Source organism: Nanorana parkeri, unplaced genomic scaffold (assembly GCF_000935625.1).
Source record: "Nanorana parkeri isolate BGI_ZX_2015 unplaced genomic scaffold, ASM93562v1 scaffold496, whole genome shotgun sequence".
NCBI lineage: Eukaryota > Metazoa > Chordata > Amphibia > Anura > Dicroglossidae > Nanorana > Nanorana parkeri.
Window position 1 is genome coordinate 440,219 of NW_017306764.1, and position 16,326 is coordinate 456,544.

The 16,326-nt window shown below is 40.2% G+C and overlaps 1 protein-coding gene across 2 annotated transcripts in view; it reads left to right on the forward strand.

Annotated features, from left to right (window-relative positions):
- ZNF385B (zinc finger protein 385B) overlaps positions 1–16,326 on the forward strand; it is a 292,718-nt gene that overhangs the window by 7,919 nt on the left and 268,473 nt on the right. The gene's annotated exons all lie outside the window — the stretch shown is intronic.

The following is a 16,326-nucleotide window of genomic DNA, read 5'->3' on the forward strand; positions in this document are numbered from 1 at the left end:
TTAACCCCTTCATGACTGAGCTAGTTTTCAGGTTCTGTTCATAAATGACTGACACATTTTTTACATTTTTGCTGTGTGATTCTTCCACAGCAGTAATATACTTTCTTACTAAATGTACCCACACATATTATATATTGTTTTTTAGAGGACAGATAGGGCTATATAATTATATCACATATGTGTACCTAACCCCTCACTTAGTTTGAATAAAAATAAAAAAAATGAGGAAAAAAACTAGAAGAAAACACTTTTTTCACAAGTTTTGATTATTATTATTTTTTTTTTGAATTTTTTTATATTAATTATAGTATAAAAAATATATTTATATATAATTTATATTTTCCTAATTTTGTTTTACACTTTATTTTTATTTTTTTACACTTATAAAAAAATAAAACTTTTTTTTTCTTGTCAGTTTATATCAAGCAATCACTATGACAGCTTGATAAATTAACTTTTTTATTTTATTTTTGGCTATTAGGCTGATCCAAACTTAGGAACAGCTAATAATAACCTTAGAGACTGATCCTGACTTTAGTCAGATTCAGATCTCACTAAAAGCTCTTTGATCGTGCCTAGACGATCAGAACTGATACATTTCACTCAAAAGATATACATTGTATCTTTTGAGTGAAATGTATCTAAACATCGGGCTCTCGAGCTGTCAAAACAAATAGCAGAGAGGTGAGGTGAGTCACTGCTGCCTCTCTGCTATTTTGAGCTGTCAAATACCGGATCGCAAATTGCGGTCCACTATTTGCATGTAACGGCTTCATTCTTTCATTAATGAAAGGAAGAAGCTTTTACAAAAAGCCTAATTATTTCATTAATTAATGCCTCAATACTTAGACATTAATGAATGACTGTTAAATGCTGAGAATCAGCAAATACCAGCATTACAAAGCCTGATATAACTCGTCACGTACAGTGTACGTGGCCAGTCATATAGGCACAAAGTGACAGGGCGTATGTCTCCCGTCACGAAGGGGTTAAAGGTCTCTTCAGCTTATTTCTCCGTTTATTAGTGAGATGCAAGGTTCTCTATGCGGCTGAATTAGGCAAGGATGTGTAGGCCATGTTGAGCAGTGTATCATATTATGTCAGACCCGCTAGCCTTGTGTTTGCCCTTGACTGGTAAGTCTAACTTTAGTTACCTGATATATGAGATATGCATACTCATTGCAATGTCAGAATCAGCAGTAAAAAATATGTTTGCACTGCAGGATGCGGATATATGTGTAGGTCGCTACAAAGGTCAGCAGCATTGCACACAGAGATTAATCTAACTGTGAGTGTTTCAACCATTACTTCAGCTGTGATACTGGCACTTTGTGTAGCTGTCATTAATCTACTTACACAGCGCAGCCAGGGAACACTTAGGTTATACTGCAGTAGCTTTATCTGTGATGAGAAACCCTTTGCTGGCTGGGAATGCTAGTTATGGACATCTCTATGGGTATGAGATGCTTACACAATTTGTCTGCAATTTCGTTACATCAAGCACACAGTCCATTTACAATCCTTTATCAAGGTGATCAGATAACTTGGGATAATGACGCACATTGGGAGGGTGTTTGGATAACCTTGCGGCAGTTTGTTCTGCTTGCACAAGAAATTAGGAATGTGGTTTTGCCTTCCCTGGTTCCTATTCCCTTCCCCATCAACATGCTAATGACATTTTAAAGTTAATTCTTTTCATTGTCATTTCTGTACTTTAGGCCCAGTATTGTCATCTCTGGGTCTTTGTGTTTCTATATGCAATGCAGGCAGATCATGGGTGGTGGCAGGGGCTGGCATGGTGCTGTACATGGCTTCCGGAAAACTCCACATCACCCTACCTCAGTACTGCTCTCAAGAGCTGTCAGCCCTGATACAAGCAGTTGGCCGGCTCCTGGGAGGAATTATTAAATGAGTTCCAGAATGCTGAATACATCATTTTATGTAATTGTTACTCTTATGTAAGGCACAAATAAAGAAGTTATTTTGTAACTGGATTTCCTACATAAATTAAAACGGACCTTCCATGAAGAATGCCCCTCACCCAAAAAAAATTAGCTGTAAAAAAAACCTTAAAATTTTTTTTTTTTTTAATTACTCACCGTGGTCCTGGCTTCCAACACTTATGGAAGGCTCGATTGACGTCACGGTACCTCACTGCTGCCTCCTGTGCTAGCTGGGCACTCGAAATCCCATGAGAATACATCCCAATTCATTACAGGAGTGCATTTTTGTAGGATTTAGAGTGTCCAGGAGGCAGCAGTGAGGTGCGGTGACATCACCTGCGCCTTTCAGAAGCGTCAGAAGCCGGGACTGACAGGTAAGCACAGATGTGCTAACAGTAAAACAAAAAAAACAAAAAAAACATCCACTACTGTCACATGTTTAATGATATCCCGAAAACGACCAGTTTTTTTATACAGCAATGTGGAAGTGTTTAATATTTTGTCTGCACACCTAAACCTGTCCTTTTTGTTGAATTAAAGTGACACTAAACTCAGGAGTTAAATCTTAAATATGCATTCAAGTACCTTAAATAAGATACATTTTTGTTAATAGTTGTGTATCACTCAGCTGTAGATCCCCAAATCATCTGTGAATTGGTGCTGACACTGTCCTTCCTTCTGGAGGGTGGCTACTTTTTTTCCCCATGGTCCCTGGTTGTGTTGTAAAGTAGCCACCGCTCCAAACTCACTCCCGTGATGGACTACAATCTCAATACAAATTAGTAAACTAAACGTGAGATTATAGTGTAGTGTTATAGTGTAGTGTAGAGTATAGTGCTGATGTCGGTAACATTGGCAAGGTGCTCAAGTCATAAGTATACTTTATATATTTTAAAAAAAAGTGACAGCTATTATTATATTAGCCAAATCTCATTTGAAAAATATAGTCATGTGGTAAGTTCGGGCACTATATCCTTAGGTTAAAACTTTGCTGATTGAGCCTATGCTGTCTTGTAGACCAACTGCATATTTTACAGGCAGCCCATGGCAAGAGTTTAGGTACAGCCTATACATCTGGCAGGATCACCAGGTACCTTTTACTATTATCAATAGCTGTCTGGCAAAGAGATAACGGGGATGTATACACAAGAGCTAAGGTCTCCTACTATTATTGTCCAGTATTGTGAATGATTGTCTAAGGCGCCAGACTCAAGAGCTGTCTTTACACCTTGTCCGTGTCTTCTGGTCTCCGAATGGAGGCGTGGGTTCAAATCTCACTTCTGGCTGCTTCCATTCAGCAAAGGACCCCCAAGCAAAGGTCCTAAAAGAAATTAAGTAGATAGCATTATTAAGGGCACTACACCTGCGGTAATAAAGTCTAGAATAGTTCTTTATTCATGAAAAATCAACAATGATAAGAAAGCCAGCACGTTTCAAAGGTTCATACATTCCACCTTCATCGGGGATTGTGAGATATGTTACTTCAGGAATACCTGAACTCAAAGGGATTTGAGTATTTATATCTGTATGCTGAGGGTTTAAGTATTGATATCTACATGATAAAGGGTTTAAGTATTTACATTTATACATCACACAACTACACTCCCCTTTCACTGCTGTCCTTTCACCAAGCACTGTAGCTTACCATTATATTTGTAGAATGTCAGCAGATTTGAGAGAGATGACTTTGAGTACCCAGTCTTGCTTTCTTTGGATTACTGGAAATATAGTCAGAAGCTTGGAAGGACTCAAAGATAAGCTTTCTAAATGAATCTGTGTAAAAATGATGTTACAGGATTAGGAGAGCCAAAATCTTCGTATTTACTAATGTCAGAAAGACAATTATACGGTCTGCATCAAATTTATGAGATCAAGGGCTGACTGGAGAGATTAGAGCCTGGCAAGAGATCTAAATCCTGTGTTTGTGTGACCATTTAACAGGTGGTTTCAGTTCACACAAATCTACATAATACAATAACATTACTTACAACATAATCATATTGTAATATTAATAATAATAATAATAAATATACCTTTTTTTCTCTTGTTCAACTGTTTGTAAATTCAATAGTCAAAAACGTTTTGCTTTTGTTACATTTACCTCTACTATACATGCCCTTCTTCTATTTTTGCTATAATCATCAAGTACCTTGAGATCCTGCCAGCAGCTTCAGCATTCTAGACCATCATGACAACATAAACCTGAAGTTGCTTTCTTGTTTTGCTTTGCTATTCAGTAAGACCTGTATACTATTATACTTGCCCCTAGCTGTAGATTTCCTGTGGCTACTGTTCAGACTATTGGTGTCCATGTGTAGCATTCAGCACAGTGGCAGAGCCCTTCCTTCATTTTTTGGAGGTGCTGGAGGAGAAGGTAACTCCAGCAGTCACATGACTCCAGCAGTCACCATGAAGTTGCTTTCTGGTTTTGCTTTGTTGTGGTGTTCAGTGAGGTCCTTCCAATGTCCTGTATACTATTATACTTGCCCCTAGCTGTAGATTTCCAGTGGCTACTGTTCAGACTATTGGTGTCCATATGTAGCATTCAGCACAGTGGAAGAGCCCTCCCTTCATTCTTTGGAGGTGCTGGAGGAGAAGGTAACTCCAGAAGTCACATGACCACAAATCACAATAAAGCTATTTTTCTGGCATTTGAAATTGTTATTTAAATGTATTATGCTGAAGTGAAGTAGCAGTGCTATTGTTGTGCATTAGATGCTAGGGGTTTAATTTACTAAAGAGAAATTGGCTGTTCACTTTGCAAGGGAATTTGCAAATTGCAGGGGAAATTTCCCTTAGCTTAGTAAATATGTCAAAATTTCACTTTGCAAATAATTCCCAATCCCCAAATGCAAGGAAAAATTAATAAATAAAACCCAGTATATGTGCTTGCACATGATTGGTTGATGGAAATCTTCAGAGCTTCCCCTCATTTTCTAAAGTAAGGGGAAACTTCCTTGCAAAGTGAACTCTAGTAAATCAACCCCTAAAACTTTACAGAAAACTTGACATGTTAATATCTTTATTGCAGATGTGACCACAGTGCTTGTGTTAAAGTGTCTCTTCTGAGAACTGGTAACACCTCCCCACAACTCCCAGTCGGGTCAGAGAAATTCCATTTGGTATCTGAAATCTAATTGATGGCTGGGAAATAACAGTTGTTAGTATTGATTGACATGAGGCTCAAGGAAAACAAATGAAAACCACAAAAATGTGATCTATAACCGCCACTAGATGGTGCCACAGTCACATTACTGGTATATACAAGCGGTAGAGAGGACCAATTTCTTTTATAGGAGCATCATGTTCTATAGTCTTAAGATGTATTCTAAGTACTGAGTCACTACACTGAGGTATGGGATCTCTGGTATTTACTTACGTCTTGCCTTATTACTGATCTTCACTGATATTTCAGGTAGCAGGGATATTTGTTTTACAAAAACATAACATTAAACAGTTCTGTGAAGCTTTCGATAATGTTGAGGTTGTTATATTTCTTACTACTGTTTGATTATGTTTAAAAAAGTACCAACATTTTTGCAGCATTGTGCTGAAGGGGGTAATGTGACATTCAAACTACAAATTGAGCAAGGGCTTGAAATTGATATACAATTCTGTTCAGCCAATCTTGTGATCCAGGAACCCTGCTAGACAGCATAGCCTGGTCAGTGACCTCACTTTTCTCACCTACAGATAAACAATTCAACTGATCTACTTTCAAGCACATTGGCCATCGAAAGAGCACCATAGCAGAACACAGTACTCTGCTCTCTCCTTCTGCTAGATTGTCAGCAGTACAATGCGGCTTGATTAGCAAACACTCTTGGCCATACATCTCCCCGTTTCAGTCCTGCTGTGCAGGGTATTACAAAAAGCTAACATAAAGACAAATTCAAATAAATATAATAGATGTATTCCGAAATATATTTAATTCAATTTTAAATAATGGGATTACATTGTGATTTTCTTTAACTTAGCTCTAGTTAAGCAAGGGAAGGACTAGGGAAACTCCACTCTTTGAATAGATGTGACCCCCCCTCCCCATTCCCCAACATAGATACAAGGCAATAGAAGCTTCCTGTAGAGCAGGGAAGAGTTACAAAGCATGTGAACGTAAATCTACCCAACAAGGACACGTATTGCAACAAAAGCTGTTATGTATTTTACCTTTTGCTCACTTCAAAACTAAGGCCAGGTTCAAACCTAGGCGATTGAGCTGTCAAACTGCTTTCGCTCGTTTGTTGGGTGTTTTTTTGTGCGATTTTGTAGCAAAAACCGCGTGACAGGTGATTTCGCCCATGTAACGCATAGGTGTGAACAGCCTTCATTGACTTCAATGCGAATTTGTGTTTTGTGCGATATCGTGCGGCTAAATCCGTGCGATAAATCTCCTAGCAGTGCATCAGCCGTGAAACCCTAGTTCTAGGCTCTAAAGGGATCCCATACAAGAAGGGTAGCCAGACTTTGGCCCTTCAGCAGTGGTGAAACTACAAATCCCGTTAGTCACTGACAGCCAGAGGCATGAGTTCCAGAGGCAGATGCAAAATGGGATTTGTAGTTTTGCCACAGGTTGAGAGTCGAAGTTTAACTACCCCTGCCATGCACTATGGGCACTCCATACTGAAAGCAAAATACTCCTTAACCTTGTCCATGTACACCAAATTCATTGGGCCTGTGCTGGTAGTCCAGCACAGCCCTGTCATATTAACAAGGTAAAAAGCTTGTTTTCAAACAGGTCAGTTCACACCACTGCATTGCGGTGTAGTGTTCCAAAATAAAATAAAACATGCAACATGTAATGTGTTGCAGTGAAAACCACTGCATCGAAACACTGCTGCATTACATAGAACTGGAGGAATTGTTACTTGTGACAATTCAATAAAGTTCTAACAAAAAGAGTAAATAATGCAATGTGCCGGCATTGGTGCATCAGCACTGTTCCTCCCAATGCATAGCAGCAGCCATGTGTTCAGCACATCTGGCTGATGAGAACAAGCACTTAGTTTTCCTGTACAGTCTTCCCTTGGCCTCTTTAAATTTAACTGATCCCTGAAACTTAGATGGATGTTGGTGACAGCTGCACGCTATACAGCACTGTGACCAATGGTAACAGGGAAGGTGAACGTAGTGACCACAACAGATGGCGCCATGCAGAACTTCAGGAATGCATAGATAAGTCACCAGCACTCAATGGTTCAGCATGGAAATAAGATGGTTTTATTGAATATTATAACACATAGGTCAATACACCAATGTTTCAGGGCCATGCAGGGTTGCTCCCTCAAGGCGAAATTGGTCACCTTGAGGAGGGGACCCTGTGTGGCCCCAAAATGCCATATTGGCCTATGTGAGTTCATTTTGCAATAAAACCAGTTTTGTTTGCATATTGATCCATTGAGTTCTGCTGACCTATCTAGGCATTCCTGGTGATCCCTGAAACATAACTCAAAGTTGTAGATAGGAGACATGAAATAGTTAATGTATCATACACCACTGATTTGCCCCTTTGCTTCCCTTTTATCATCCAGCATGGGCACTCTGAAGGGCAAATAATAAAATCTTGTGAATACAATGGAGGTTTCAGCTGTTCTGTAAAGATTGATGGGCATTTTGTGTAACAAAACAAAACAACAACAAAATGGATGTGCTTAGATTAATTTAAAAACATTTCTGCTGCAAATGTATAATTAAAACAAACATCTGCAGGGCCATGCATAGGTGGGCACACTTGTGTACGTTTTGCGCCCTGTCAAGCCTTTAATGGTTTGCAACTACATGGCTTTTGTGAAAATGTTATTACTTATTAGCACAGAGGTAGAAGTTGACCAAAGTTGTAAAAAAAGCTCTGGTCTAGGCTCATTAAATCCTTTCTAGCTTATATAAAGAAGGATGTTTGTATTTGTTGCCCTATCACGGTACTGAAAGCACACAGATAATTGCTGCATGAGGCTTAACACTGATGTCTGTGATTTTCTAAGGAAGATGTCTATTCAAAGGGCAACATAAAAAGAATTCCTTTGTGTAGTGCTGAATCAGGAGACTTTTTTATACTGGAAACTTTTTAAAATAATCTTTTAAAGAGAGAACATTACTTATATATAAATATACATGAAACAAATGCATTTGTTGTACATTTATGAGATCAGTCTGTAGGACATTATGTAAGTTCTGCTTTATGCAGATGATTAAATACATTCGGAGACAAGTATTTGCTTTTACGTTCTGATTCAATTTCTGGTTATTATTCCTACCAGAAGCGTACTTTCATTACCCATAGATCTCACTACCAAAATGCCAATATGGTTATATTAGTATGATGTTATGTAATGACCTGAAATCTGTCATTATATAAAGTTGCGTCACACCAGCTTGAAGTCAGTTTTGCCTCAGAAGTGCCAGCTGTGTTAACTGATACGAGAGAGTGGGAGGAACTGGACTGGGTTGGGGTAGTGCTGCCATCTTGGTGATGTTCACTAGCAATTAGCTGGAGATGGAGCAGAAAGGGATAGTGCTAGCGATGCACCAATACTAGTATCGTTGCCCATATCGAGTATTTGGGTGAATACTCGTACTTGCCCAAATGCTCAGATGCCTAGCCCAATACCCGAACTTCCGGTATCAGGAAGCCGGGCAGCGGGTCATTACATGCTGCACGGCTTCCTGATCGGCTGGGAAGCCAGGCTCCACGCTCCCTCGTCACTTGGTTAATCAGGAAGCCGAGCAGTGTGCAATGACATGCCGCCTAGCTTCCTGATTGGTCGAGAACCTGGCCAGTCAGGAAGCCAGACAGCAAGTCACCCCCCCAGCTTCCTGATTGGTCACCTGGTGACAAGGGAGCATGGAGACGGCTTCCCTGCTAATCAGGAAGCCAGGTGGTGAGTCATTACACATGGTCTGGCTTCCTTAATGGGACTTCCAGTATCAGTATTCGGTATCGTCGAGTACCGGAAAAGAAAATATCAATACTCCATACCGTAAAAACTGTATTGGTGCATCCCTACATAGTACCAGTGTTAGATTTCTTCTTGTGATCTGTGTATCCATTAGGGAGATTTACCCTTACTTCTGTCACAGTTCCTTGTACATTGATCCGCTACCGGGTTTTGCCTCCTGTCCGAGCTGCTCGCTTTCCTGTCATTCCGCCCTGAACCTAAGTGTTAAAGGCTTGTGCACCTGTGCTTTAGCGTTCGAGCAACGTGTCTCCACGTTAGTAGCCGGACCTCTCTGTTTCCTGTGGCTTTGCTGTTTGAGTATACCTTGTATTTTGTGTCTTTGCTTGCTCTTGTTGCTTTCAGTGTTCCCTTCCTGCTCTGCTCTTGCATTCCCTTGGTTTTCTGTCTGTGTACCTCTTTAGTTTGCTGTGGCTGTGAGTTCGTTCTCTCCACAGCATTGGGGTCTATTCACGAAGCTGCCGAAGGATCTGGCCGTAGCTTCGGCCGATCCTTCGGCTAGCTTCGGCCCCAGGACCCCTTCGGTTCAGTAGAACCGAAGGGGTGCTGTACGGGCTATTCACAATAGACCGTACAGCTCCCGATCATGGCAGAGCAGCTCAGTCGAGAACTGTTCCTGTGTATCTCTTGTTTCTGTGGGTACAACTGTTGTGTGTTCCCTTCTGTTACCTGCTGCCTGTGTCACCAATGTTGCCTGCGTCTTCCCTCTAGTGCCTGTTTTCTGTACCTTGTACCCTGTGTCTTGTTCAGTGTGCTGTGGGGGCAGCAGGGTTAATTTTATTTTTAACTTTTTTAATCACTTTTTAAATTTTTTTCATTTTTATTAATTTTTTTACTTTTTTAACATTTTTATTTATCTTATTATCTTTAACCTCCTTCCGTCCGCCCGTTAAGAAAAAACGGACGGACGGCAGACTCGCATTGGTGGGTTGCCGTCTCCAGACGGCATTTTTTTCCTACTCGCGCGCGCCCCCTAGCGCACGGGCAGGAAAGTCCCGCTCATTTTTACAGGCGTTGATGGCTGTTTTTACATACAACCGATCAGCGGCTCTATAGCCGCCGATCGGTTGTATGCCGTGATTTTTTTCGAGTGCCGTTCGATTTTTCGAGTGACGCCGCCCCCCCTCCTGACCCTTCACCTTCAATCCCGGGATCCGCTAGCCCATCTGCGGCCCAGGACCGGCTCGGGAGGGAGTCAGGAGGAGAAGGGAGGGAGATCAGCTTCTTGCTGATCTCCCTCCGTGCTGTGAATGCAGAAGTGATGTGTATTACACATCACTTCCGCATTCATCTGTCAGTCATCTAGCTGCTATAGCCAGTGAGAAGAAGCTGGTGAAGCAGATCTTTGCTTCATCAGCTTCTTTTGGGGTCCCCAGGTGACATTAGGGGTCCTAGATACCCCTAATGTCTCCATAAAGAGGACCTGTCAGTGTGCCTTTGCTAATATATAGGGGGATTGTATCCCCCTATGTAATAGCAATAACAATAAGTGTAAATATCTGTCCCTCATTTTCGTTCTCGGTGACTGGTCACCAGTGCAAATGGAGGGGTGAATCTCCTCAATTGGGACCCTTCCCAACCCTATACAAAACTAACAAAACAGGTTTTGTCTAAAAGTAAATTTTAATGCTTTTGCTGTCACTGGCTCCTACATGGTCTCACTGATCATTTCTAAAGCCATGTGTTGAAAATAATCAAGTGATCAATCATAGAGAAATATCTCCAAACAGAGTTTTTAGAGAAACATTGCAGCACCATTGATATTTCTGTGTTGTTCAGTTATCTTTTCAATACAAGTGAATCTTCCAGGCTTGTTTATGTGACGCTAATTAATATTTTAAAGCAGTACCATAGCTAAACAAGTAGGGACCCAGTGCACATGTTCATGGCCCCCACTTATTGTCTTCTTAGTCACTTTAGTGTTTGAATTATGAAACTTTTAGTGCTAGCAGACGATCCTTCAGGTAGAGTTGGCCAGGGAGCTGCTGATGACCGGAACAGTGTCACTTACCCATATGCCCCTTTCTCTGAGTCATATGATATCACAGGACATATGGGCAAGTTCAAGGTATACATGAGACAGTGTAGCTTTGCTGGTCATTCACAACTTTGCTCCACAGCAATGCTAGGAGTTCTGTACTGTCATCATCTGTATAGCTGTGACTTTCACTACTTTCTAATGTGGGGTAGTAAAGTGTAGTGAGGAGCCGAACACCCCCGTGTTCGGTTCTAACTCGAACTTTCGAACATGGAAAAAGTTCTAACTCGAACTTAGAACTCAATGCAAGTCTATGGGGGTAGAACTCAGAAAATTAAAGGTCCCCATTTTGAAGCCTTATATGCAATTTATTGGCCATAAAAAGTGTATGGGGATCCGGGTACTGCCCTGGGGGACATGTATCAATGAAAAAAACACTTTTAAAAAATACAATTTTTAAAGGAGCAGTGATTTAACATCACTTAAAATGAAACATTAAAAATTAAAAATTCCTTTAAATATGGTGCCTGGGGGGTCCCCTTTCACTGACCGTAAAGTGGCACATCTGTATGATGTATAGAACCTGCTGAAGCAAAAATGACATTTATATACATTTTATTGATATTTATATAGAACTCTAATATATACAGAAGTCTGATTTTTATATATATGTGAAACATTGCTTCCGTTCCCTTATTTCGATAGTTAAAAGAAAAGTTAAAAGAGAGAGGAAAATGGCGAGGATTGTAGCCTGGATGACTAAATATCCCACAATCATACAATCTTTTTTAGTTTCAGTCTAACACAACTAAAAGGTTCAACATTTTATATCTCACTGGAATGTACAGTGTAAAATCAGACTTCTGTATATATTAGAGTTCTATATAAATATCAATAAAATGTATATAAATGTAATTATTGCTTCAGAAAAGTGCAGACAAGGGACACCTGACAGTGAGTTTATAATGCTTTCCAGCAAACACTGCAGCTGAAAGGTCACTCATTTTATCTTAAATAAAATATATAATAATTTTCTATATATTGTAATCTGTGTATATATTTTATAGTAAATAATGAATATTGCACATTAATATTATGTAGTCTTGTTTTCTGACAGAAGGTGGAGGTTCCGTTTTACACATTTTCTGGTTTATCCTTACTTTCTGCTAAAAAAGTTTAGCTAAAAGAGTTTAATAGCTCAAGCTAAAATGTACACATACAAATTATTAAGTAAGAGTTTAATCTAATCCCTCCCACTTCTCTCCCACTAAACAGCACCATCTGAGGTTACAGTAAGAAACATTGGGGTCTATTCAGGAAGCTGCCGAAGGATCAGGCCGTAGCTTCGGCCGATCCTTTCGGCTAGCTTCGGCCCCAGGACCCCTTCGGTTCAGTAGAACCGAAGGGGTGCTCTACGGGCTATTCACAATAGCCCGTACAGCTCCCGATCGTGGCCGAGCGGCTCAGCCGAATGCATATGCATCGGTTCAGGTGAGCCGTGCTGAAAGCCGAACGGCTGATTTCAACCGATGTACGGCTGAAATCAGCCTTACCAGCCTGTAGTGAATAGCCGAACAGTGTTCGGCTCACTTCACTTCAGATCGGTCATTCACTCAGCTGCCCTCGGCAGCTTAGTGAATAGACCCCATTGTTTCCTGCTCTGTCTGTGGTTATTGGGCTCTGCACTATTGGCAGCTTCGGCAGCTATCGGCAGCTTCGTGAATATACCCCATTGTCAGGCCCAGATTTCCCACAAGGCCACCGAGGCACAGCCTCGGGGCGGCAGAGCGCAGAGGGCGGCAGCGGTGACCTTGTAAGTAAATCCGGCCCTGCCCATTGTGCTTGAAATGAACCATACTTCCCCTTTAAATAATCCCACAGTGCTCTGTGAATCCTTTGTCATATATTAAATGTTTATTTGCAAAACAAGGATAGTATATGTGGTAACAAAAAATATTTAAAACATAGTTTGTAACCTTGGAGCTATTGTAGTTTCTCTTTAATCTCCCTTTTATAGCTCTTTGTAATCTGATATGTTGAGCAGTGATACTCTACTCCCTGTATGCGTCTTAAAGTTTAATTTGCAATTTTTTAATATAGTATACCTAACTGACTTCAACATCATTTAAGAATACCAGTAAGAGAGCCTGGAACACATTTACTATCCATTCTGCCGCTTTATACTTTAAAATAAAATCACAATTGTTTAGCAACAGCAGTAGAAAATTTGGGGGTATGTTTGCATTCGGTTAATAGACCCTCACGCTTATAATTTTTAATTCCTAGAGTGAATGTTTATAAATTAAGTAATAATCCAATGAGTAATTAAATATCATTATTGAAAAGGAAGATTTTTCAGAATAGCAAATTGCGGTTAAAAATTGCAACATTTTATTAAAATATTTAATATGCCTTCTAGTTAGTGCTTTGTATTATTGGTGTCATATGTGGTACTTCTTTATATTTTGTGCAGTATAATTACCAACTTACTGATTCAACACATAGGACCATTGTGCAGTAACTCATGTTTAATTGAATAAAGTGGTCTAAATGTTAGATAAATGACCTTACAGGTAACACAGACACTCAAAGGACCTCTGTAATAGGATTGTAATAGGATATTGCCTGAAAATTTTTAACTTGAGCAGAAGCACCTTATGGTAGAGGCTTGAGATGTCATTTGAGTCTGCTGTGCCCCATAGACAGACAAACTACTATCTGATCCTGCTTAAAATTAACATATTTTAAAGCAAGCATCTAATGTCTACCAGCTGAAACAGTATGATTTGTGGATTGCCATAGTTCAGCAAAGGCCACCTGCTGCTTTAAAAGAACCTGTTATAAAATAAACTTGGAGGCTGCCATTGCTGAGCTCTACTTCTAAAAATGCTAGTTACATTGACCCTCTTCCTTCAATATTAAACCTTCCCATCTAGTTTTTTTGTCCCCTATGTTCTCATTTCGTTTGTCTTTTCTTCTTGTTTCATTTTCTCTTCTGTTCCTGGATTTGAATCACCCAAATGCCACTTGACTCTTAAATGGGTAATAACATTTATTTACAAGGAGCTGGAAAGCAGGAGGTCTTTGGAAGAGCAGAGGGGAAGGTTAGGGTGATACTTTGAGACAAGGTATTAGATATAGCCGGGGGCAGAGTTGTGGATGGCTTTGTAGTGGTTTTTAATATTTCTAATTTTATCCTCTGGTCTATTGAAAGCCAGTGGAGGGATTGGCAGAGGGGGTTTGCAGACACTGAGCGGTTGATTAGGTGAATGAGTCTAGGAGCAGCATTCATGATAGATTGAAGGGGGGATAACCTGTGTAAATGTAGGCCAATGAGCAGGGAGTTGAGTGAATTAGTAATTTTGCGGTTTCATTGCGGAGGAAGTGGCATATTTCGGAGATGTTATGAAGGTGAAGGCGGCAGGATTTGGATAGTGATTGGATGTGGGGAAGAAAGGTGAGGTCCAAGTCAGGGATGTGACCTAGGACCTTGGCATGGGGGGATAGTGATTGGATGTGGGGTCAGGGATGTCACCTAGGACCTTGGCAAGGGGGGATAGTGATTGGATGTGGGGAAGAAAGGTGAGGTCCAAGTCAGGGATGTCACCCAGGACCTTGGCATGAGGGTTGGATAGTTGTATTATCAATCTCAAGGGAAAAGTTGGGGGAAGGTGCACGGGCGGGAGGAAATATCATGAGCTCAGTTTTTGAAAGGCTGAGTTTTAAGAAGTGTTGTGACATCTAGACAGCCAAACAAGTAAAGTTTTTTGAGCAGGGGCAGGTGGTCAACAGTGTCAAAAGCAGCAGAAAGGTCTAATAGCAAGAGTAAGGAGTGGTGGCCATTGTTTTTAGCTGTTGGTAAGTCATTTGTGAGTTTTAGGAGGGCGGTTTCAGTGGAGTGTACGTGGCGAAAGCTGGACTTTAAGGGATCGAGAAGGTTGTTATCAGCGAGGTGGCGGCTCAGGCGGCTGTAGATAAGGTGTTCTAGGAGTTTGGAGGTGAATGGGAGTAAGGAGATTGGTCTTCATATTTGTAAACTTTTAACTGATAGAGTTGCAATCACCACCTTTCAACCAACATCAGGAATTCCAATTATTAAATTATCCAGCTTTCAGTATTATTTGCCGTTCCAAATGGTGAATTATTGATTTCATATATGCAGTGCACATTCCGGTGAGATATAAAATGTTGAACCTTTCAGTTGTGTTAGACTGAAACTAAAAAAGATTGTATGATTGTGGGATATTTAGTCATCCAGGCTACAATCCTCGCCATTTTCCTCTCTCTTTTAACTTTTCTTTTAACTATCGAAATAAGGGAACGGAAGCAATGTTTCACACCGGGGTGGCATAAGTTGATAGATGGTCGATGGTAGTAAATAAAGAGAAAAAAAGGTGTGTGGGCTGGGGGAAGGAGACATAGTATAGAGGGATAATAGAAGAAGAGGGAATGCTGTTCATCAGGAGTCTTTCCAAAGGACTCAATATCCCTCGACATATACACATAGGTTCTTTTGCATTCAGGTGATCCAAAATTTTTTATTTATCCCTTCAAAGATGAGGTCAAGTCCTCCATTGTCTTTATATCATTAGCATGCACTTTCTTTTTGATTAGTCAGTATTCCCATCATAGTGACAGATCAGTAGTAAAGTGGAGGAGAATGTGTAAAACTGTCTAGAGTACCAGGAAGTTTTAACATTTACATATTGCGGTGCCCTGGGATTTGGGGAGCCCAGGGCATTGGAGAGGACACCTAAAAATATGCAAGCTCTGCTATTTGTAGCACTTTAGCCTGCTCAGTACCATTAGGGTACTGACAAATTTTCTTCAAATATGGCAAAAATGGAATGGGCATTGTAACCATAAACTGTGCCTTGAAAAATATGTCAGCTGTTTTCAATGTTTTTTTTTTCATTAATGCGGTATTTACTTGTGAAATACAATATGATGAAGACAGGATATAAGGTACTTTCATGCCACAGAACTACATGTGACTATTTAGTGCATGTTTTTTTTTGCTCGTCTGTTCTTAATTTCAAAGTGCAATAGCTGCTAACAACCAATCCGCAATTGTTGTGGTAGCTCTAATCTAATGAAAGCCTAAATCTGATTGGTAACTATAGATTACTGCACTTTGCAGCTCTTTATACTGCCTTATCAAATAAGCCTGAAACTCTTCTTTTAAACTAGTTTTTTTCCCCTGCAATAGCCTTCAAAACAATTACTCATCACCCAATAGAATACTGATTATTCTCTGCCTCCACAGCCCATTATTTAAAAAAATGGGAAAGGGCTATTTTTAAGAGCACAGACGATCAAGACGACTCTTTTCAATGTGCACAGTTCAGGACTGATTTTGTGGAACCTTTCATAATCACATGCCTTTCGAAGGCTTGCGTGAATCTGATCACAGTAGCTGATTTCATGCATTGATAATGACGGCTTAGGTACCTTT